Consider the following 24,313-nt stretch of genomic DNA (forward strand, 5'->3'; position numbering starts at 1 on the left):
GGCGCCCGGTTTCAATCCCACGACTCTCTGGCCGCGAAGGGAGGTACGTGGCGCCCTTCCGACTGCGCTACAAACCGACACGCGAGCATGGCTACGGACGCGCTTTATGTCCTCCACTCATTCAGATGCGGCTCGTCGTCAAGAAGACCTATAACAACGTGTAGAGTCTTTATATGATGTGTGGGCGAATGTTTTACGGTTTTACCGAAAAGCATTTTAGCATCACCCCTATCATCAGCATTCACTTCGTGGAGATGGCGGGATTTTTTTTCGCTGCTCCTTTCTTGCCTCCGGGGAAGAGGGGGGGGGGGGGGGGTAACGGAAGGGAGGAACCGTTCGTCCATTGAGGACAAACGGTTTTGGGAGTAACCCTTTGTCCCCTCGCATTTGCTCCCGTAGGGGACTAATGGTTGTGGCAACGCAGGTAGTCCCCCAAAAGAGCAATGGCACTCCCCTGTTGCTCCCTTTTGGCTAAGTGTGTATCACTACAACATAAGTCCTAAAGAGTCATCTATCCTACACTAGGTTATATACAGCATTCACCCCTTTTCTACCAGCGGTAACGCTAGAACTCCTAACGCAATGGTATGGAGAACCTTTGGGACGTGCATGGCGCTTTCGAGTTGTATGGCGGCTAGGCGGAGAGGCGATAGTAGCTCATAGCGCGTCACGGTGGCGCGTGCTCGTCGCTAGCACCCAAGATATCCATGCCCCGGTGATTTGGCTATTATTTCACCTTGCTCGCCGCCTCAATGCACCGGGAGCTACCATTACAAAAGTAAACGGAGCGAAGTCGCTGTTACGTTGGGGAGCACGACACAGCGCGAAACCCGTATCCTCATAAAGTCCCATTCCACACTGCTGGCTAGACTATCGTCGTTGTTCTCCTGTAGTCGCCTTTTCCCATGCCTTGCTCTCATTCGTCGATGCTTTAATTCCCTGGTCTTTTCTTTTTTTGGCGCCTTTTTATTGGTGTGATTTCTAAATCTGCCTAACATTCTTTTTATCAGCTGGTGGCTATTCTTTCTTCTTTTTTTTCTTTCTCTTCATCTTGCCATCAGGTATTTTTTTAATATGGGCAATCTCTTTTTTTGCCTCCGTACCCCCTATTGATCACATGACACTGTGACGGCTGTCTTTTTTTGGTTTTATCATAAATCGCTTTGCTGGGCTTGAAAAAAGGCACCAACAACTGCAGCAAAAGTAGAAATGGTTATCTGGGCTTGTGCAAAATAAAGGCATTGTGGTTTCAGCATGAAAGACAAGTGTGAAGAAACGTCCTAATTCTATGGTGTATATATTTCGTATATCTATATTTTAGCTCAAGAACACCGCAAAATATTCAGTACACTTTTTTCGCCATATCTACTCATGGCCTGCACCACGCTAGGAGAATTTTTCACGCGTTGGGGCGAAGATTGCAACCTGAGGGTTAAACCTAACTCAGCATTGCGCTGCGGTCAGGTTACGTGACGTCATCAGCCCTAATTAAACGCGGTTTCAATTACAATTGCTTTACTTCTGACTGATTGATCGATTGATTGATTGATTGATTGATTGATTGATTGTAGGGTTTAACGCGCCGACGCAACGCAGGCGATGAGGCGCGCCGTAGTGGAGGGCTCCGGATTAATTTTGACCACCTGGGGATCTTTAACGTGCGCCGAAATCTCGTACACACGGGCGTTTTTGCTTTTCGCCTCCATCAGAAAAGCGGCCGCCGCAGCCGGGAATCGAACCCGCGACCTTGTGCTCAGCAGCGCAACGCCTTAGCCACTGAGACTTCTGACTGATTCATACTCTATTAAGATTCTGTTAAGCGAAAACAGCGTTGCACACCTCCCTAATGCGTCAGAACCGCTTAATGTACCATAGTAATTTTGACATAGCGTAAATACACATGGTCCACTTTGTCTTATCATCCCCTCCACCATTATTTCTTTATGCGTCTTCTCCTTCTCAGTGTACAGTGTTGTCAGATTTAATGAAGCTATAACAAAAATGTAACAAACTTTCTTAAGACCTCTTTTCATGTTCTTGCTATTAGTGGTTATAATTTCTACTTTGTAATGAAGTTGAGTGTTATCTACTGCTCTGGTCTTCTTCGGTACGACATCCTGCCATGCGGCTGTTCGCGAAAACATTGGAGAACCTGGTGCATATAAGCGTCTTTGACCAGTAATGTAAAATTGTGGAAATTAAATAAATGGGCAGAAAGCAGAAAGGGCACTTTCATCAAGGCTGACTCTTAAGCACTTGTTCACGGTGATTTCTGATGACATTGTGAACGTCACTCCCGACAGAACGCTTTGTTTAACTGCCTTTGCTTACGGGCGAATCAAATCGAGTACGAAGATGATTTACTATCTCCCGCAACACCACAATTCGTGGAGACGTGATACAAAACCAGTTTTGTGGGAAGCTACTATAGTGGTTAGGTTAGGTATTCCATCTTGCGTTGGATATGCAAGGTGTTGCATGTTTTTTACGGAGTTACCGTAGAAGACGCAGGTTTTGTTGAGATGTTTTACTTAATTACCTCACCGATATATTGGTATATTTTTTTACAGAGAGAGACATGGCGTGTCGGCAAGATTCTCTAACTGGTATGGAGACTGGTTTGTTGTCAATAAAACCGAAGGTAATGGCTTGCTTATGAAAATGTTTCATTTTAAATCTCCTTTTGTATTATTTCCGTAAGTCTAGTAGCTAAATGTGATGCGTTTTCTCGTTAATTCATGATTACGCATCTAAAATGTAATACATCGTATTAACAAAATAATATCCGTGCGTACAGAATATTTCAATATATTACCCGTTGATAATATTAACATTACAGAGACAACCCAATGAATTCGGCAATGTTAGCTCATGAAGCATAATTTGGCATGGCTCATCCGAGTGTTCAGTTTGCGCTTTTTGGCGTGAGCTGTTACTTTGCTATCAGAAAACCAGGGCAAACTGCGAAAGAATTTTGTTTTGTAAGTGAAATGCCTGCACCGGATTGTATTCCGTCACCCGCTTTTTCACGTTGTTCTTAGAGAAGACGGTGAGGAGGTCACAAAACGACTCGCACGGGGGGGTCTATTGTTACTCGCCTATATATGACAGAAATGTGCTCGCTGCTTGCCCGGGTATCCATTCACCCATCATTCCCAAGGGGCCCCTATCGGTAACACCGTTCTTTGGAACATCACGACTCTCTACACGCCATACTTGCCAATAATCATTGAAGGGCGCACAGGTGTTTGGAGCTTAAAAATTCTATACTAGTAGCCTAGTAACATTTCACGTTAGCAACGCTGGCCATTGTGCTGGTTCTTTTATTATTTGTTAGCAAAAAATGCAAGCCAGTTTGCCAAGGGAAAGGACAGCCCTTATACCAAAGTAATTTCTACAGATGTTCGGTATATAAAATTAAAAGACCGTATTAGCTTCGGGAAATATGGTTGCATGATTCAATAAAGAAATATGGGTAATAGAGTGTAAATATATAACCGAAATGGTTGAATCGTACCATGAACTTTAAAGTGCCGCCTTGCCAAGTAGGGTGAAAAGATGATTCAAACAAGTTTTAGAACACCTAAAAAAATGTTAAAACTCTGATCAGCAGTTCCGGATGCCAAAGTATAAATGACGTTCCCAAATACAATGAATAGGCGTGAATTAGTTTCGACTTTCACCATCCCGTGAATATTCTTCTATGACGCTATTGAGCCCATCAGCTTCTTGAATTGAAGCCATCTCAGCGTTTATAGGTTCAGGATAGAGATCATAACTATAGAAAAATACTTTCCAAGACACAATTTCTGATCCTTTAGTTAAGGAGCATAAAAAATCGCCCCCCTAAAATCTGCATAACTGTTATTCGCTTTTGAAACTATTTCTTTTGCATCCAGATTAGCATGCAGAGCAGAAATTTACAATGATGCCTAAGCACTCTCAGTTACGCGGTTTAGGCGAAACCGCTAGTGTCAATTCTTTTGCGTCGTTCCAGTCTGCTGGAACTGTTCGTCTTCAGTGATGTGACTGCGCCATAATAACATTGTCGCCATCTTTCCTTCTTTGCTGGTTATCTTTTTCCTCTCTTACTATGACTCAACGCCTTGACGAATTGCCTTTTATAGGCCCTGCGCTGTTAGCAGATATCTAGCGTGTTTATTATTACCAGTCTTTTTAGTATTACGTGATTTTGATTAGTATTGTCAGATTTGTAGTTTGTAAAGGCTGCTTGTAAAATTCCCACCCTCAAAATCCTCAGGTACGTGTCTCAGAGCACGTCAAAACAAACGTTTTTGACAGAAGACAACAACGCATTTATTATGTCCACACACAGTCAGAGCCACGAATCCGCTGAATTGTTCCAGATGCATTCTCGTATTGCAGAGCTGAGGCACGGGGTTTTATTAGTTCCTACACCCAATTTTGTTCATTTTTCCTCTTAATTTAGTTTAGTTTAGGGCACTACCTTTGCTTATTTCCCTCAGTGATATATGAGTTTTTTTTATTAATTCGCGGTCATTTTTAAACGTTTATTGAAATGTAGAAAAAACACCCGGGGGTGTCTTGCTAGTGCATCAGACCCCCTTAGGGGTAACGATAAATTAAGGTTCACGACGGGTATGGGTGGCAAATAGCAAGGGAGAAATAGTGGGTTGGGATATGAGATGCAGGAGAGTGTCCCACACTGCCTTCGCGAAATTAGGTGCGTAGGAGGGACGCAGGAGATGATTTAAGGAATTCGGTCGTAAGTCAGCGGAAAGAGTGTCTAGGAGAATCTGTTTTTCAGTTTTAAATCGAGGGCATGTCCAAATAATGTTTCCAGTGGTGTCCGGAATATCACTGGGATACACATGCCTTGATTAGGTAACGAATGAAAAACAACTGTTGTCGTTTGGAGGGGAAAGGTTCGTAAGTGTCATCAGCTGTCTTAGGCGGACTTGTTGAGACCGAGAATAGGACTTAGGAATGGTAGTGTGGTTGAGCAGGGAGGCCAGAAAGTCATTCCGTTGCAGTTTGATGACGGTCCGGTGCTCTTCAGGGTCATAATTGCAGTCCGAAGGCGTCCAGCTGGATTTCGGCACGGTTGTGAACGATGCACATGCCGCCAAAAGGGCTGCCTCATTTCCGTGGATTCCGGCCTGGCCGGAATCTCTGGAAATGTTCTGTTGACGAAGGATGCTCTCAATTTCTCGGATCTTCTTAACTCGTGGACTGTATGATAGTTGATGACGACATTCCAGGAAAGCGTCCCGACAATCTGTGTGAATGCGTTTGAGTTTGTACATGGAAAAGATATGTTATGAACAATGTGACGAAATGAATGGATGGTACTTTCTAGTTCTGCCCCTTTACTGGTGGTACCTGGTGGTAATGAATGAACACTATTGACGTTAAATGCTGGTATATGCCACGCCACAGTTGTGCTGGACTCTGTTTTAGATGCGTCATATCGTCTAGTAGGGTACTAGGCTCACACATGGATCAAAAGAGCCAGGCGACTACATGGGTCACTAACACAATCAAAACAATTAAACAGATCCTCCGCATTATAAAGCGCTTCACGTTACACCAGTCTGACCTTAAAGAACATGGCCTTAGACACCTCACTTACACAATCCTCATTTCACGAATCATGTATGCCTATCCTTACGTCAATATTACTAAAAAGCAACAAGAAACCCTTGAAATACATTATAGAGAAAGTCTACTACTCATTACCGGCGTACTCACTTACACCAGCATTCATGACCTTTACGACTGCAGTAACAGTCCTACATACACCGACAGGGCATACGCACTGCGTAACTCAAATGTACAATGACTGTCCACTTCACACTACGGACGGCACATTCTTGAAGCCATTGGCCACAATACCTCGCAGCTGCCAGACACAGCCAACACATCAGAACCATGGACCACCCTATCATTAACGGATCTTAAACCAGATCCTCAACCACAAAACAGGCGGAAATCTGCAAAACAACACCTGAAATGGTCTGTCCACCCTAATACACTTAGCATCTACATTTGCGGTCATTTTGTGAGCCACCAGTTAGCCTTTCTGCGGGCCATAGCATCGGGTATTTTGTGAGCTAATCTTCAGTTAGTTTTATTCCAACTTTGGGCCATGGCGTCAGCATTTTTTGATTGATTTATTGATTGATTGTAGGGTTTAACGCACCGACGCAACGCAAGCTATAAGGCGCGCCTTAGTGGAGGACTCCGGATTAATTTTGGCCCCCTGGGGATCTTTATTATGCGTCGAAATCTCGTACAGTAGGGCGTTTTTGCTTTTCGCCTCCATCAGAAAAGCTGCCGCTGCGGCCGGGACTGGAACCCGCGTCCTCTTACTTAGCAGTGCAACGCTTTACCCACTGAGCCACGGCGGCGGGTTCAACATTCTTTGCCCTACAAAAGAAATGAATGCTTCCGCTTAAAAAAGCCTCCTTGATTACGCCTCAAGCATCGACACTCGCGTTACTGATAGCGAAGGGGACGTAGCATGCAATCACTGGCGATGGTTTCTATTAAATTTTATAATAAATCAAGAAAAGGTTGCCACGAAAGACGGAAACAACGATCTTTGGTAGTTTTTACTGCCAACAGTACTTACTGTGAGGGAGTTCCCTTGAGTTTCCTTGACAGTAGGCGAATGGGATAACGTGGTGATTGTCGCCCATAATTTCTGTTTCAGCGTATGTAACACAAAGGAGGAGAGAATTAAAAACTTTTTTATCCCATCCGTTGCGTGCAGTCACTCCGTACCAGTGAAGGGCGTCCTCAGTCCACGACTCCCTGGCTGTAGCCGTCCTTCCGTGCCCTATTCACCAGCCGAAGCTGCGAGCAGGGGTCGAAGCAGGTCAGCACCACCGCCCACTGTGAAGGGGTAGGGTTGGGATAGGGAGGGAGGGCTGGGTTGTTCGGCCATGCCCACACTACGTGGTATATTGTTCCTGATGTGGGGCAGAAGAGGCACTGAGGGGAGTATGGGGTGGGGTGGGGACAATTTTGTGCCAGAGCGTGTTGTGGGGGAAGGTGTTAGTTTGGAGCTGGCAAACTATAACTCCTTCATCTTTGGTGAGTTCTTTATATGGCGGAGGAAACTGTTGGCGGGATAAGGGGTAGTGAGAGAGGATGTTGTATGCTAGCAGTAGTTGGGGCTTATACTTAGTGGTGGTGCTTGGCAGAGGGTTGTGGCTGTCCGAAATGGCCCAGTGTACTGCTTTGCAAGCCGTGGTATGTGCCGCTTCATTGCCGACTATGCCTGAATGACTTGGTGCTCAGATAATTCAGAGGTTAGGTAGGTGAGTCTGGTTTTCCAGAATATGGAGGGCTGCTGTGGAGAGATTGCCTGCAGAAGAACGGAAAGTTGGGCTAGTTGGTATGTGTTCCCTCGGAGATGAGAGATTGCCTCACAGGAAGTTGCGACAAGCTTCTTCGGAATCTGTCAGTATGGTAACGTAGTCGCTCTGTGTTGTGGTGGCTGCCATGGCTATTGCTTCTTCCTCGGCAATGGCGGTATCCGTGGTGAGGAAAGTGGTGTAGCTACGGTCTGAAGTGTATTTTTCATCAGTGATATCGCATAGGCGTTTTTGGTTGCGCAGGGAGAGGCATCTGTGTACAGCCCGTCCTTTTGATTTTAAAATTGTGCCTGAAGATAGTTGGCCCGGGCCCTTCGTCTTCCAATGTGATAGATAGGGTGCATATTTCTAAGAATTGGGGTAACGCGGATGTGTTTCCGTATATGGACTGGAACACGTATGCTGCATCTGCATAGCGGAGGGGATGAATATCCAAGGCGCACGAGTGTCGCACGTCCAGCATTAGTGAGTTGGTGCCGTTGGAGTTGTGAAGTGCGTTGCGCTTCACTTAGCTCTTCCCAGGTGTTGTGTAAGCGCAGTTGCAACAGCTTGGCATTTGATGTGCATGTAGGAAGTCGGAGGGCCGTCTTGTATGTTTGTCGGATGACAATATTTAGATTTCGCCATTCGGCTGGCTTGAGGGACAGGTAAGGCGCACCGTACGTAATACGACTGATAAGCAAGGCTTGAATGAGACGGATCAGGTCTGGTTCCGTCAGTCCGGGCCGTTTGTGTGTGATACGACGAATGAGTCATGGTGTGTTGAAGTTTTAAAATTGTATGGGAGCCCGATCCGTAGTGTGGGATGGTGAGTCGGAGTATGCGCAAGGGAGTAACAGTTGGAATAGGAAGGTTTTGAATATGGAGTGTAGGGTCTGGGACTGGAGAGATTCTTCGGCCGTTTTTGCGTTGTTCTACGGTAATGAGGGCCGATTTTTCGGGTGCGTATATAAGACGGCGTGCCTGTAAGTATCTGCATGTGCAATCAACAGCTGTTTGAAGGGCTTCTTGCTGGTCTCTGATGAGTGCTGTGGTTGTCCATTAGGTTAAGTCGTCTGCGTACAAAGCATGCTTCAGGTCCCGTATGGTAGAGCTTGCGTAGATAGATCTTTGATAGCGATGTTGAAAAGGAGTGTGGAAATGACAGACCATTTAGGGTACCACGTGGAATTGCGGTAACCTTAGGTGAGCGTACGTGTCCAAGTCTGTCTGTCGCCGTGCTCTGTTAGAAACGCTTTAACGTAGTTGCAGGTGTTCTTACCGGGGTTGAGGGTGGCGAGGCAGTGTAGGATGGCGTCGTGAGTGACATTATGGAAGGCCGCTGTGATGCCGAAAGCAAGAATGCAGTATTTGTAATTTTTGGGAATACGAAGGATGATGTCTTCCATTAGTTGAAGTAGAATTTTTTGAGTAGACAGGTGTGGTCTAAGGCCTGTAAATAGTATTTGGTGGTAATGCGTTGTCTACTATGTAGTCAGTGAATCGAGTGTGAACCAAATGTTCCATGAGCTTACCGACGCACGAGGGAAGAGAACTAGAACGCAGGTTTGAAAGGGAGACGGATTTTTGAGGTTTTAGAATAAGTGTGATATCGGCATCGCACCAGTGTGGTGGGAGCGTGCCGTCGGCCCAGTGGTCATCGATGTATTGGAGGAGATTCTCAAGAGCCAAGTCGTCCACATTGCGGAGGAGCTTATTAGGAATGCGGTCTTTCGTTCCCTAATGGAACAAAAGAGACAAAATAAGAAATGAGAGACAAACTCTATGAGAAATATGCATTCTTTACGGGTGCAAAAAGTGCCCTGCAAGCGATCGCACAATTGCATTCAGTTGTGTTTGTTTAAGAATTGTGCATATTCTTCAGCTTGTAGTGTAAAGTGTGCAATACGTAATTTCAATTTCCGATTTGTTTTATTGCGCTTCCAACGCTTGATGAGGCTGTTTTCTGTAGTCCACAAGTTGTTGAGGCGTAGGTTTACGGCTGGATAGTCGGTGGTGAGAAGAAATTCTTTTGAGTGGGCTTTCAGTACATCCGAAAGGGCGGCCCTCCATCTATCGAGGTCGTTAATTTTTTCCGTTGGTAGATTTTATGCGAAGGGCTTTCCAGTCCGTGAGTCGGGCTGTGCCTACTCAAGAAGAGGCCTTACCTTAGATTTTTATGAATATGATGTGGTGGTCGCTACCAAAAGTGTCAGGGAGGCATCGCCATGTCTATTCCGTCACGTTGCGTATCCTGGTGGGAGTGTTCGGGGGGTTGCAGAGCGTAAGAAGGTGTTCAGTCATAGCGTCTCATACAATGGTGCCTTGGCGGGCATTACGGGGGTAGCCCCATGCCATATGCGGAACATTAAAATCTCCAGTGATTACAAGTTGGTGGTGTTTACGAGCGAAAGTACTTGTTTTAAAGGGGAGGAAAAGTCGGCCAGAGTGAGCTTGAGGGGACTATAGACATTTAGCACAAAAATACTGTGGTCACTCTTTCGAGTTGCTAATATATCCACGAGTATATAATCGATCGTGGGCGTCAATGCATGGTGCTGGGCAGTATATCAATTGTGGACGAGCGTAGCTGTGCGTATGAATGAGTCGTTTTGGAAGATAGTGTAGTCTCGAATGGTCGGGTGCTGTGCGTCAGCTTCTTGAAGGGTGATGACGGCAGGGAGGTGTTGCGATGTATATGGTAAAGGGGAGGCTTTCTTTTTACGGAGTGATTGACAGTTCCAGTGCCATATTGTGAGGGTTTCGGTAGGCGCGCGGAGTTTACGTGGAAAGCGTGGAGGGGGCATCGTCGTCCATAAGGCGTAAGCAAATAAAGAAGGGGTCAGAGCAGGGCCCGGTTTACGTTGTTTCTTTCGTTTGGTGATGTCAGTTGCTTTGTCTTCCAAGGTCTAGATTCTGACTACAAAAGCAGTGAATTCGGCCTGGAACAGTAGTTTAAGGTCGGCAATGGAAGCAGCAAGGGCTGCCAGCGGTGATGTAGAGGGAAGGGCGTCGGCTGGTGGGGAGACTGGTGTGTACGCTTGGTTCTTGTGTGAAGTAGTGTTCGCAACTCTGATATTTGTATTTGAAGTCAGGTTGTTTGACGTTCATTGTCAGCTATTTGCGCTTTCAACTGGGCGTTTTCACGGATTAAGGTGTCTAACCGTGGAGTTGGCGCTGTTTACTTATGGGGATCAAGGGGTGGGAAGCCGGCTGTAGTGGGAGGAGGGGGGAGAGCGGCGACGCATGACCAGCTCACCTGTGATTTCCGTTGGGAACCTGGCTTCAGAGGTGGCGGTCTTCTGGTGGTGGAGAGGGCGGGATGTCGAAGTTCTTGTGTTTGCTGACGGATGCGCACGTGTGCGGGGGGTGGAAGTGGTCGTAGTTTTCGGCGGCACTCTTTGCTGGCAGTAAGGTGTTCTAGTCCGCAGAGCTTGCACTGGAGGCGGCATGGGTGCTTGGGAGCAGGATCCGGTGTGTAGCACTGGGTGCAGATGCTGGGGCGGGGAGAGTGGCACATTCGGAACGGTGTCCGAGTTCACCACAGCGCACACAGCACTGATAGGTGTTGCGTTAGGGTTTGCAGCGAACAAGTGTTCCGTAGACACGCACGTAGAAAGGCACGTGGGGCCCGTCGAGGTCATGGTAGCCGTGTCGGACATACCGAGCATGTGAGATTCCAGTATCTGAGGTCCTGTTGTGATGAGTGTGAGGAGGTGATCGGGAGAGGTGTCGGGATCTATTCCTTGTATGACGCCACGACAAGTGACCGGAGGGTGCTTAGGATACGACGTGATTTCGTAGTCGTTAGTGCCCAAGTGAATGTTGGCCAGTTTGCATAGTGCGTCTGCGCAGGCTTCGTCACGTGTGCTGAGCGTATTGAGGTTGTGAGCAGGTTGTGAAAACGTGAGGAATTTTGAGCAGACGACCTGTATAGAAATGTTGCTTGCTTGCTGAATACTGGTGGCCAACTTTCGGGTTGTCCAGGCGTCGACACGCAGGCCGGCTCGAGGTCGAATGATGATGTAGTAGTTTACGGGCAGCTTTGGGAGTGTTGGCTTGCGTGGGGTGGGAGTAGCTGGAAGCGGTTGATCGGCTTGCCGGAGTCTCTTGAGTTGATGGCGGGCATGGAGCACTTGTTGCCACGGGTTATACCGCGGGAGTGTCCGTCCACTGCCGGGATCATGCGTTGGTGACATTTGGTTCGATCTATTCATGGCAACATGAGGCGTGAACAAGGAGTAGAATGCTGCCGATAGGAATTGCGACGTGCCCGGAGGCACGCAGAGCTGCTGCGTTCACTGCCAGGAACAGGTCAGGGTCAACAGCGTTCTCCCACTTCAAATCTTGAACCGCTGTTTCGGCCCACCGGATGCTGAGACTGAGTCATGGGTGGTATCGGCGAATAGCTGGTTACGCTACAAACACCTTCGTAATAAATTTGCTGCGGTGGCGGTTGTCATTTGGAGCCAAGGATTCCAAAAGCGGGAGCACATTCGAGGTAACTGTGCGCTGCACAGCCCCCTGGTGGCGTTTTTTCTTCCAGAAGAATAAAAATATAACAGTGAGGGTGCCCAGGGGACTATAAAGTTTTAGCCTGAAGATTTAAAAGTTGGTTTACTTGGCTCTTAGCATGAAACCGTTACGTTATTGTGTGTAGGGTTGTGTGTAGGGCTGTGTACATAACCGGTTTTGGCCAGAATGTTCCGTTCTTCTGTCCATCCAAAGTGCCCCTTATAAGCTTAGAATGTGAAAGCTGTGTTGTCCAATTTAACGCCTCAGACGGTTTGTTTACAACAAGCGTTTTTGAAGGGTTCAGTGCTCTTTTAGTTTACGACCCTTGGCTTCGCTGAAGGCTGTAGAATTGCTTATAGCTTTACCCACGCGTTAAACCGCTACCCATTCCTGGCGGCATGTATACACAGAGATTACAACGATGGATTCGCGCCGTAATCCCCAAGCCCAAACGTCCGGCCTACGCAGTGCACACCCGAAAGTTCGGGGGGGTATTCTAGAAAAGTGGCGCGTACCTCCACAGGAGCTCATACTCGGAGTGCGGGAATGGCCAACCAAAGAATTGATCATGATAATGCTTCACGTTCAACCATCTTCGTGGTTATACTGAGAGATGCTTGACTTTACATCAATGGAACATTCATTGCGTTTCCATTAAAAACTAGGAACTTCAGAGTATAAAAAACTTTTTGAACGCTGATGTCATCTCTAATAGAATATATAGAAACACAGGTTCGATTCCCGGCAGCGGCAGCCGCTTTATAGCTAGAGGCGAAAAAAAAGAACGGTCATGTGTCGAGATTTGGGAGCGATCCCGAGGTAGTCAAGATAATTCGCCGCCCTCCGCTGTGTCGCACCGCATAGGTCAGGAGTGGCTTTGCCGCGTGAAACACCGAAACTCTGAATTTTTTAACACATCGTAATGGGCCTTGATATACTGCTTCTAACGAAGTATCCGCATGATTCGAACAGTGTAAATGCGGTAACCACACCTTATTGACAGAAAACACCTTGGAGAACACTTAACCTTCCCATTTAGGCCAATACGTTATCAGGCCCTGCTCGCATCGCACAAACTTCCCCGCGTGGTAAAGAGGCCTCGCCCCGCACGGGGCACCTTGAGTATTCATGGTGACGGTGTTGGCGACACCGCGGACCCCGAGCCCCCAACATAAACTGTAACCTACCGTGGTGATGTGCTTAAAGGTGAAGGGTAGAAGCCTCAAACGGTGGCCGTCGGAGCCCAGGTCAAGCTCCGGAGGATGGGTTCCCTGTGTTTACCAGGCAGGGAGCTCCGGGACCTCTCAGGCTATCAGGGTAAGGTTTGAGAAGAAAGTACCCCCGTCCCCTGCTTTTTTCTATGCTGTATGGAAAATTCAAACCCCCCCCCCCCAAACGTGATCGGTCCCTGAAAAGGGGCCGCACCGAAGTATCTTTCCCTCCACTTCCAAGCATGAGCTTCCCAAAGCCAGACAAATACTCTCGTTTCCTTGTTATCGAATCCCTTGACACAGCCCACCCTCTTGCTTCACAATCAGTATTTTTGATTACAAAATACCTTGATGGAATCATTGGGAAAACCTATAACGCCAAAAAGCAACGCACAGGTGAAGTCCTTGTTGAAGTAAAAAACCAACAGCAGGCAACCGCACTTCTTGGTTAGACGAAAATGGTCGATCTGGACATCAGGGTCACACCCCACCGCAGCCTGAATAGCTCGCAGGGTGTGATCTCTGAGGCAGATCTTCTTAACGAGACAGATGCCGATATTCTTGAAGGTCTAAAGGATCAGGGTGTCAAAGCCGTGCGCCGCATCACGATGCGTAGAGATGATAAGGTAATCCCCAGGAAACATATCATCTTGACCATCAACTGCTCCTCACTTCCTGACCATATCAACGCAGGGTTCATCCGATGCTCCATTCGTCCTTACATTCCGAACCCGCGCCGCTGCTTTAAGTGCCAGCGGTTCGGGCACGGAACCAACTCCTGCCGTGGTCGTCCGACCTGCGCAAAGTGCGCTCAGCATGATCATCCATCTGATAATTGTCCATCATCAACCCTCACCTGCGCCAACTGCCAGGGAATCCATGCCGCCTTCTCTCGAACGTGCGAGAAGTTTAAGCAGGAGAAGGCGATCATTAATGTGAAGGTAACTGAGAACATCACCTTCCCAGAGGCGCGAAAGAGGTTCGCCTCCTTCCCCCTGGGGAGGTACGCCGACGCGGCTCGCCGGGGGGCGGAGTGGCGTCTGGTGTCCACAGGGACCCAGTTCAGCGAGTCTGACCTGGACCCTCCCCCGCCACCCCCCTTGGTTGCCTCTGGCAGCCCAATCCGTTCCCACGCCGCTTGCTGAGGCAGCAGCGGTTGTGGTGACAACCTCTTCTGTAGGGACCGGTGCCGCTCCCGCCTCTGCCTCCCCGTCCTCCAGTGCATTGGAGGGTGCCAACCGGATGGACACCGGGGGCCCTGCATCGGCTCCCACCGCCACCGCCCCTCCCGTGCCACCTCTGGTGCCCCGGACGCCCTCGGCGGTGGCGGCTCAAACGAAGGGCTCCCGAAAGGGGGCCAAGTCCGAGGGGCCTGGTCCGCCGGGCACCCTTCTGGCATCCGATGAGGAGATGGATGTCGCGCCGTTCCTGCCTGCAACGCAGCGCAAGGAACGGCCTCCGATGTCGAAGCTGACAGAAAGGCCTAGAAATCCTAGAATAACTGCCCCGAAAGACGACACATGAACAGACACACACACACACTCCAGTTATTCTTAAATTTAAATAATGGGAACAGAACACATCATCCATTGGAACTGCAGAGGCCTCCTTAAAAATCTTGACGATGTGTATGAGATTCTGCATGCCAGTCAGCCAAGTGTCATGTGTCTCCAGAAAACCCACCTCAATTCGAAACAAACAAATTTCCTAAATAGGTACATGGTATTCAGAAAGGACAGGGTTGGCTGCACACACTCTTCAGGAGGTGTGGCAATTGTCGCCCGGAAATCCTTAGCCTGCCACCCTGTCATCTGAACACGGTCCTTGAGGCTGTAGCAATCCGTACGATAATATTTAATAGGTTAATAACGGTGTGCTCCATTTACATTCCTCCTGATTTTGCACTTCTGAGCTCTGATTTCGAGGCACTGGTTGACCAGCTGCCCGAACCATACATACTAACAGGCGACCTTAATGCGCATAACTCTCTTTGGGGCTCCTCCAGAACGGATGCCCGAGGTCGCCTGATAGAGAAGTTTCTTACATCCTCCGGAGCATGCCTTTTCAACAAAAAACAGCCTACATACCATAACTTAGGACACAATACATACTCGCATCTTGACTTGGCGATTGGTTCTGCAGTTCTCTTTCCATGTCTTGAGTGGGGTGTGGGCACAGACCCATATGGTAGTGACCATTTCCCCACTTCCCTAACGTACATAGTTAAAGGCCCGTGCAGTCCATCTTCCCATAATAGGTTTAATGAATCAAAAGCAAACTGGAGTACATTCACAGAAACATCTAAACTACACCACGCAACCATAAAACACCTACACGTGGAGGAAGCAACCCGACTCGTCACGGCACACATACTCGACGCCGCCGAAAAGTCCATGCCCCAGGCCTCCAGTGCCTCCCGCAACCCAAGGAGGCCCTGGTGGAACGAGGACTGTAGGCGGGCGCGAGAGGCCCAGAACAAGGCGTGGGGTGTCTTTCGCCGGTACCCCACGTCAGATAACCTCATTTCTTTTAAACGGGCAAAGGCTTTTGGGAAGCGAGTGCGTCGTGAGGTGAAAAGGGAGAGTTGGCACACCTTCCTCACCTCCATCAACTCATACACTGATACACACAAAGTCTGGACACGAATACGCAAGCTGAAAGGACAACAAAAAAACAGCCTGCCCCTGGTTAGCACAACAGGGGACACACTCGAAGACCAGGCCAACACACTTGCACAACACTTCGAACACGTGTCCAGCTCATCACACTACACAAACACTTTCATGAAGCACAAAACGTCTGCGGAAAAGAAGTCCCTGCGTGATAGCAAGAAGTCGCACACTTCTTACAATTCTCCTTTTTCAATTCATGAGCTGAAGGTTGCTCTGAGCGCATGTAAGCCTTCAGCTCCAGGTGCAGACAAAATCACATACACCATGATACAACACCTACACCCAAACACTCTTGAAACACTCCTACATCTATACAACAACATATGGCTTTCGGGGCACATTCCTCGCTCTTGGAGGGAGGCCATAGTAGTGGCTTTCCTGAAGGAAGGAAAGGACCCTTCCTCTCCTGCTAGCTATCGGCCCATCGCCCTTACAAGCTGCCTTTGCAAGCTCTTCGAGAAGATGATAAACAGGAGACTTGTGTACTTCCTTGAGTACAACGGTCTTCTCGAGGGCTGCCAGGCAGGCTTCAGGGCGGGGCGATCTACAAATGACCAACTTGTCGCCCTTGAATCATACATAAAGGACGCTTTCATTCACAAACAGTTTTGCAGAACGGTATTTTTTGACCTTGAGAAGGCCTATGACACCGCTTGGCGTTACGGGATCCTAAGTGACCTAAAGTCTTTCGGTGTTTCGGGCCATATGCTCAACACAATTGCTAGTTATTTGTCCGAAAGAACGTTTCACGTGAGAGTAGGTAGCGCACTCTCAAGAGTTCATGTGCAAGAAAACGGCGTTCCGCAAGGTGGAGTGCTAAGCTGCACTCTGTTCATAGTTAAAATGAACTCCCTTGGGAAGGCATTGCCACCTACAATTTCTTATTCAATGTATGTAGACGACATCCAGCTATCTTTTAAATCATGTAATATGTCCATCTGTGAGCGTCAAGTCCAGCTCGGTGTCAAAAAACTTGCCAGCTGGGCAGACAAGAACGGTTTTAAAGTTAACCCAGAAAAAAGCACCTGTGTTGTCTTTTCCAGGAGGCGTGGGATCCATCTGGACCCAGACATTATCCTTAATGGCGTATCGATTCCTGTGAGGAACACAAGTTTTTAGGTGTGGTGCTGGATGAAAGGCTTACGTTCATCCCTCACATTAAACAATTGAAACATAAATGTCTAAAGGCTCTCAACATTCTTAAAATCTGGTCCCACCAGTCGTATGGAACGGATAAGCAACTCCTGTTAAGTATTTTCACAAGTCTAGTGGGTTCTAGATTGGACTATGGGAGTGTTGTGTATGGGTCAGCCACTAAAACAGCACTTAAAATGCTCGACCCAGTGCTTCACTTGGGGCTTCGCCTCTCTTGTGGCGCATTCCGTACGAGCCCTGTACAGAGTCTTTACGCAGAGTGTGACAAATGGTGCTTATCACGCCTGCGAACCTATGTTGACTTGTTATATGCCTCTAAAATTTCATCAATGGACAACCATCCTTTTAAACCGGTTTTTAATGATACATCCACATCAAAACTCTTTTTAAATCGCCCGTCCATTCCTGTTCCCTTCTCGCTCAGAGTAAGGGACGAGGTAACTATTCATGAGGTCTCCTTTGTAGACTCATTCAAGTCATCTATCACTGATCTTGTAGCACCATGGCATCTTCGTCCTGTTGCATGTGACTTCTCTTTCTTAAAATACAATAAGAACAGGACACCGAAAAGTGGGATTCTGCAGCATTTCATGTATGTGCAGGATAAATACAAGGCTGCAGATTTTTTCAGCGATGCATCGAAAACGTTCACTGCAGTGCCTTGTGCGGCGCATGGGCCGAATTTTGAAGCATATAGAACCATGAATGTAAAGACAAGTATTTTTACGGCAGAAGCATATGGCATTTTTCTTGTTGTAAGTCACATAGTTGAACATCATATTCCTAAATCCATCATCTATACAGATTCGCTGAGTGTCGTGCGTACATTGTCATCCGGAGAGTCCTCGAAAACCATGTAGTTAACCTTGTCTTGAAATCAATTGTGCTGGCATATTCTTCAAACCTTGAGGTGACTGTGTGTTGGGTACCAGGCCACTCTGGCATCGGCGGAAATGAACTGGCGGATGAAATGGCCGCCAATGCTGCACTCCGAAACACAGTAGACATAATAACACTACCTTACACAGACCTCAAGCCACACATAAGACAACACTTGCGCAGAACATGGCAAACACACTGGAATGAACAGACAGACAACAAACTACATGTAATAAAGCCACACTTGGGACGGTACACATCTGACTCGCACAACAGACACACGGAAGTCGCCTTGGGTAGGCTGCGGATAGGGCACACCCATGCAACGCACTCGTATCTGCTGACGGGATCTCCTAGACCCCAGTGCGGCAGGTGCGGAGAGGCCCTATCCGTAGTGCACATACTAATCACATGCAAGGCACTTCACACAACACGACACAAACACTTCAGAGAACTCTACAGACAACATATTCCCCTACATCCATCGTTTTTCCTAGGTGACGATGCCATTGTTTCCGTCAAACGTGTGTTTGAGTATTTGTCAGAAGTCAAGTTTTTAAACCTCATTTCCTATCATGCATCATGAAATCTGGCCCTTTACACCAGCCATCCTCACTGTCTTTTATTGATTTTACTTTTGTTCTTGCTTACTGATTTCAGAGTCTAAGTTCTCACCTCTCATATTTAACCACTGTTTTGGCGCTCTTTGCCCTAGTTGGCCTTGCGCCATTAACATCCAACCATCATCATCATGGATTGCCATTGGTTGGGACAGCGTATTAAAATCCCGGTGGTTCGAATTCTCGATCTTACTGGGAGAACCGCCTTGCGGAGGTAAAACGAACTTCTTTGTGTTCGCATCCCCATTACCACGCGCTCTCCAACGGAGTCGTCGGCCGTGAGAATATTAACGTCGAATGAGGTACGCTACTGGAAATTGAGACGAACCGAGGGAGCCTTCCTCAGGTAGTTGTCAGGTAGATGTGTTCAGTTGTCTGAGCCCAGCGTTTCGTTACTGCTACTTTTTGATGGGTCCCTTCCTTCGCTTTCGTTTCTGCGTTTTTTGGCACGAATTACTTCAATAGGTAGAAGGACCGAACGTTGCGCGATTGCTCCCCAAAATCGTAGCCCTCCGTGACTGACATGCACCTCCTCCACCCGCGTGTTGTAAGGCTCACATATGACGCGGCACGCCCCAGTGTAATCCACTAGGTGCCTGCGATGGAGGTCGAGGTACAAATATCAAACCAGCCCTATTGCATTTTTATTATTTTTATTCATAGAACGACTGCGAAGGATCTTTTTAAAGAGAAGCTTCTATGCCTTAAATGATAGTGTCGTTTGTCGCACAAGATGCACAACGGAAAAGCCAACTTCGCGCTGCGCGTCAGAAGGAAGATCGAGCGCCAGACGAAAAAAAATGCTTCGCGTGGTCGCAATTGCACGTGGATCAAACCGGAATCAAACCACAATTTCCCGTGTTGGGAATCACACCGAAGCAGTGTACGATGGCGCCATGTCGAAGCAGTTTGGATTTCGGATTTTTGCTGTCACTCACCTTGCATGGCAGCAAGCTTCTCGTTTTAACCACCTTTCTTTTAAGAAAGGCGCTTTGATTTTTTCGAATTTGATTAGGCATTTGAGGCTTTCTCTTTAAAACGGGAGATGTGACCTTCTCTGTGGCACGCTGTGCCGGCCCGGGGCATTGCCGGCCCCTGCGCTTGCTCCCCATCTACCGAATGAGCCCCTTACGACCCGGAGGATTTCAGTAGGCCCTGCAAGGTGGCGCAACGGTATTCTTCACTCGCGGTGAATGCTGCCAAAGACGCGGGATTTTCTGTGGCACGCAGTCCTTACCCTACGCGTCAATATGTTACATAAAAAGCAAACACCGAAAATAACATCCGTAAAAATTTATGGACAACGAAATTTAAAAGAATTACGAAGCATGTGCAGTGTGGTGTTGTCTTGCGTGACGTTCGGGCTGGTAGAAAGCATTCGCCCCCCATCTCAAACTTTTGAATTATATTGCACTCGCTGGAATATATTGTTAAATACGAAAAATAATTTTGGAGGTACCTTGGTAACGAAGAAACAATCAATTCAAAACAATTATCCCTCAAATTGGGGCGTACCAATAAACTAAAGCTTACAATTTCACTTCGCAGTTCCAAATCTTTTTGTACCGGTGCTTGTGATGAGATTAATGAAATTTCAGATCCACGTGGCGAGTTTAATAGGTTATTACAGTGTGGCGTCTGCACTGCTAAATATGGAATCTAAAACTCCTTAGAGTAATAATTTGAGTAACAAATGTATTTCCCTACTTGCAAAATTCTTGACATCTTTGTTCTAGTTTGTTGCTTTACGAACTCCTACCGGACTGAACGGCTGCTCACGTCACTCTTGCATGTTAAGAACCGACAGGTTGTGACCTCGAAATCATCGTCTTGTTTGTTTCTGTCTCCTTGTTCTTGCACATTAAGTGACTACATAAAAGCTAGCTCGTTAACAGTGATGCGCGTACCCTATCCTAAGCGCTAAACACCTTGGAATTACAACGACATATTCTATATTGGCGCCGTCAGCTAAGTGGCGCAATATACAATGTATTTTATAAAGGGTTGCTTGGGATAAGCTATATACTTTGAAATATAAGGCGTCGGAATTTGGGTCATCCTGGTAAGCCTAATAGCAAAATTTGGCATGGGACATCTATGTTCAGGTTTTAACGGGAACGACAAGATAACATTAGTTCATTGTTGAAGAGGTGCCTGGGAACACTACTGTTGCAATCATAATGTACACTATCAAAGTAGGGAAAGTGAGCTGGGGTACTAGACGACACTCGACGGTTTTTAAACACCGCAGAAGAGAAAAGGCACAGGTCATCTATGCTTCATCACTTAAGGTGTGGGCGCGAATTTGAGTGGCTAAAAATGTCAGTCAGTTTAAGTGAAAGGTCGGCAGTGTTAGCGTCTCAATGTGTTTTTGATGCAACGTAATGCTGACACTGAGCATCCCGTTTTTGTTTCGCTTATGCTTGGCCTCCGAGCGACATCTATTGTGTGCACAACGCAGTATGCGGTGACCACCTGGCCGCCAAAATTTTGGAAATCGGTTTATTGCTCGTCATATTCATTGCGTTTACTTTCCCATTTAGTACTGGTACTTTGTTCATTTCTTATTAAAGAAAAATATTGCTGAGCAACCGCACAGAACACTAGCACAAGAGACACCAACCCGTCCGTCGCACTTGTGCGTTTCTGCCCTGGTGTCCCGCGTTTTTTTTTACATGTTACACCAAAATCGCCGGCATAATGCTTCTTCTAATGCGTTTCTGCTCTTATATAGGACGAGCTGTATATAGGACGAGCTTATATGGCGAGCTGTATCAGTCGAGGCATCGACACATTTTTTCATGTGCTCGCAGAAAAACTTCCGAAATTCAACACCTTTTCGAAGCGTCATGATTTCTATAGCGCGAGGTGCTCCAAAGTACACGAATTAACTCAAAAATAGAAAAAAATATTGTGAAACTGCGCTATTCGTAGTCAGAGCCTTTAATAAAAGCTGAAGAGGTCAGCCCCACTAAAGGTACGGCTTGCTACTCCAGATGGGGCAAATACAGTGAGGTGACAGCGAAAAATAGAGAGAAAAAGAAAAGAAAAGAAAAGAAAGGAAGCCTACTAACTGGGGAAATGCACACATATACAAAATGTATTGCACAGATTGTTCACAGAACCTCTTCTAGCCCTGTGTAAGCCCTTTTGTACCCAGCACTGCCTCATCACGATTTCGCCAGGGTCCAAGGAAGCCTGATAGTTCTAGAGGACTTCGTCGTCGTAGTCGCACAAGTGCCTTCGATGCTTTTGCCCGCTGACTTGCATATCGAGGGCATTGGCTTAAAATGTGCCCGATGTTGTCGGTAGTAGAGCACACTGTACACAATGGCGACTCTACCCAGTCCAGCTTAAACAGGAAGCTTCGGGTGTATGCAAAGTTAATTCGCAGCTGGTGTAGCACACCTTCAGTGCGCTTTGGCAGACCCCCATGGATGCGGGAAATCGCACTGAGGGTCTATAGCATGAAGAGCCGCATAACTTGTCAGAGTACCCTGCCTAGCCGGCATCTGGAGTTGCCATCCTAGATCGACTGCAGCTGCTTTGCGATCCTCGTTGGAAAACGGTATTCCAACGGTGAAGTTGAGGTCCTTGGCTTCTCTGGCCATCGTAACGGAGATCTTGTTGCCCGTTATACCAGAATGACCTGGTATCCACTGAAAGAAAATTCAATGTCCTTGGCGCACCACACTTGAAAATATTTCGTTAATATCGCAGACAAGTTGATTGCGACAATCAGGCGGCTTATTTAGTGGTTGCAAGGGTGGCCGGGAATGGTAAAGATTTACCCACCGCCGAGCAGGACTTCCGCTTATATAAAAAAGTGCTGCTCTGGCAGCTGCTAGCTCAGTGGCCGTGGAGGATGTTCTGTGGCTGAGCGTTTCTTTGATGGACCGTCCTGCTGACGGAATCCATACGGCGATTGCCGAAGAGGCTGAAGTCAAGGATCCATCTGTGTACACTTGGAGTGGTCTGGATAACAGGTTTGGATATGCTGCAGGACTAAATAGGTCAAGGCAGATGCCAGCATAGGCAACTTTTTTCCTATTCCAGGTACAGTGGTGCACACAACCCATTCCGTGTACAACCACGCTGGAGTAGCAGGCAGCTTGGGTCGGAGGTAATTAGACGGCAGGACGTCCACCACGCAAAATGCAGAAGCGGCAGCCAGTGGATGAGCAAAGCAGCAAATCATCGAGAAACATGTCGAAGGCCAGTACGGAGCAAGTCTTGTGAACGGAGAGCGTCGCATAAAATCACCTTGATTAAGCCATGCAAAAGTACAGGGTGGAAACGGATCGCATAGCAAATCGTGTTAGAAGGCAAGAGCGCAAAACCCTTGCTGAACGCGGGGCGGAAGTAAAGCGTCCCAGCCGTTTCAGTAAGAATTAATTCCTTCACAATTCCGACCATGGGTTAGTTGCAATGACACCAGCCCTGGGATGGTATAGTCGGTGATTTCAATATGAATGAGGTGGAACGTAGGGCGGAGTGGTCACGAATTTTGTGTTTGAGCCGTTTGCTTGGGATGGAAAAGCCATTCTACTGAGCACCTAACCCCAAACTTGCATCAATTTCACAATTTCCCAAAATGTTTTGGCCGTGGGGAGTTGTCGATCAGTGTGTGCCATAGCGGCGACAAAACCGTTGTGACCGCCGTTACAACCTGGCAGTTAGGTTTTAGCTTCGCTCTTTACCACATTTTCTAGGGCGAAATGACATTAAATTTTACCTCCTCTTTGTTTTCTTCAAATATTCAACTACCGAATGTGCATCAACCAGGGTTCGCCAAAATATTGCGGCCGAAGCATAGTTGCATCAAAATGAAATGGTCGCTTGCGTATCTGTTTATTAATAGCTATTTACTCTACATAATTTCTAAAATGGACACAGTTTTGTTACTTTTTTAACGTGCGCCTGGTATTTATTTTTGGTATCATAGCGTTAAAGTTTTGCCATTTTCTTAATGACTATGTACATAATGTGGCTCTATGTGTGGTCTTCGAAAAAGCTGGCAGCGATACCCGGTGTTCTCGGTTTTTAAGAAACCATGCGTAGTTCGGTACCATGTACTGCGGTAATTTCTCGTTAGGGTACTTTTAGTAGGAAATAAATTCATATGAATATATATTAATAATAATAAAAAAACAAATAAATAAAAAAAAATAAACCAATCAAAATATAGAAATACTTAAAATGCACGTTGTTGAGGAACAGGAATAAAACGGTTACACGTTGCCTCTATTTGATAATTTCATAACCACGCGGTCAGGTTGAAGCAAATTTGAGCAGACGCGCCTTCACGCATCGGAGGCGGCAATAGTTTGCTTTTTATCTATAAACACCAAATTATATTCTCTTCTAGGACGAGCACACGTTGAGTTCACGATGAAATATATAAATAGAACCGAGAACTGCTCCATCTTCTCTCTTCAAGTTTGGTACCCAAGCAAGTATTTCAATGTTTTCTTGTGCACTTCCCCGATTGAACATCTGTACTTAATAAGCCCACTTTATCGGTGTGTCAAGTAATTTGCTGTTAGCATCTGCCGAAGCTTTTAAACGAACATTCATTAGGCTGTTTCTACACCTTGTCTGTGGAGATTCGGTATAAGCTATGAATGTGCCTGAAATTTTGTGCTTTTTGTTGTAGTTTTATCATTACTACATGAACTCTTTTTTGCTGGGTGATCTAAGTACGGGCGGCCACAAAATAAAACGAAGCGACCGGTGCGCCAGAACTATCGAAGCGAAGACATCTGGACAAGCGCCTGCATTCCAGATAGCTCAATCCGCACACGGGTTCTTCGCTAGTCAGTCACCGCCTTTAAATTTCTTTCATATCGGAAGCAATGCCTCCTTACTGTGGTAAAAGAGACCCTGCGGTGCCTTGTGCCGCACGCCAAGCAAGCGGA

At 47.0% G+C, this 24,313-nt stretch overlaps 1 long non-coding RNA gene across 1 annotated transcript in view; it reads left to right on the forward strand.

Annotated features, from left to right (window-relative positions):
• LOC144140909 (uncharacterized) overlaps positions 1-23,967 on the forward strand; it is a 66,234-nt gene extending 42,267 nt beyond the window's left edge. Inside the window, exons 3-4 of the long non-coding RNA XR_013316385.1 lie at positions 2,571-2,641; positions 23,764-23,967. This is a non-coding gene — a long non-coding RNA (uncharacterized LOC144140909). The remainder of the gene's footprint in view (positions 1-2,570; positions 2,642-23,763) is intronic.
• Positions 23,968-24,313: the final 346 nt, after the last annotated feature.

This window comes from Haemaphysalis longicornis, unplaced genomic scaffold (genome assembly GCF_048455015.1).
Source record: "Haemaphysalis longicornis isolate Haplotype H1 unplaced genomic scaffold, Haemaphysalis longicornis Haplotype H1 scaffold_55, whole genome shotgun sequence".
Lineage (NCBI taxonomy): Eukaryota > Metazoa > Arthropoda > Arachnida > Ixodida > Ixodidae > Haemaphysalis > Haemaphysalis longicornis.